Raw genomic sequence first — 732 nt, forward strand, 5'->3', positions numbered from 1 at the left:
TTTTGGAGGGAATACCAAACCTACATCTGAACCAAACACATCCTTAACAGTGTCGATCAGGGGTTTACCACCTTCCATGTGTAGCTAGTTGTCCAGGCGGATCATGTGTCACGATTATAAGGAGATTTCCGTGACAGGGTCGTGAATGACAGCAATGATGAGTAGGGCCAATGAAGCGACGAATGCCTGCTTCTGCCGATCTCGTATACCCGGAAGTCTGCAGTCTGCCGGTATTACTAAGATTTAAGTTCAAATTCTGTAATCAGAGTTCGATATGTCCGAGTGGTTAAGGAGACAGACTTGAAATCTGTTGGGCTACGAACGCGCAGGTTCGATCCCTGCTGTTAACGGTTTGATTTTGTTTTTCACATCTGGGGCATGCCACGATGACCGATGTTTTAGGATTCATTTGGGCAACCGCCGTTTAAGATTTTTGTTTTTCTAAGGCATGCCACGATGGAGGTTGAGGAGAAAGAAAGCGAATCACATAAAATTAGTATATTTATTGGAAAAAGCTTATCTTCAACCGACTGATAACGACGGCTCCGCGTCCGTTGGATCGCCAATCGATCAGACGGACGAGATCATCCCCGCTACCGCCTCACGCGTGGATGTTTTCTGAAACTTACCCGTTGTTTCAGAACTCATTTGTGCAACTGGATAACGCCCGCAGCTCAGTTGACTCGTGTGGCTAGGATGAAGGTTTAAGATTTTGTTTTTCACATCTGGGGC

At 46.0% G+C, this 732-nt stretch overlaps 1 non-coding gene across 1 annotated transcript; it reads left to right on the plus strand.

The window, feature by feature from the left end:
- The first annotated feature begins 267 nt into the window (after positions 1-267).
- Positions 268-350, plus strand: TRNAS-UGA (transfer RNA serine (anticodon UGA)). Its single transcript has one exon. It is a non-coding gene; the product is annotated as a tRNA-Ser (tRNA).
- The last annotated feature ends 382 nt before the right edge of the window (positions 351-732 follow it).

This window comes from Triticum aestivum, chromosome 4A (assembly GCF_018294505.1).
Source record: "Triticum aestivum cultivar Chinese Spring chromosome 4A, IWGSC CS RefSeq v2.1, whole genome shotgun sequence".
Taxonomy (NCBI): domain Eukaryota; kingdom Viridiplantae; phylum Streptophyta; class Magnoliopsida; order Poales; family Poaceae; genus Triticum; species Triticum aestivum.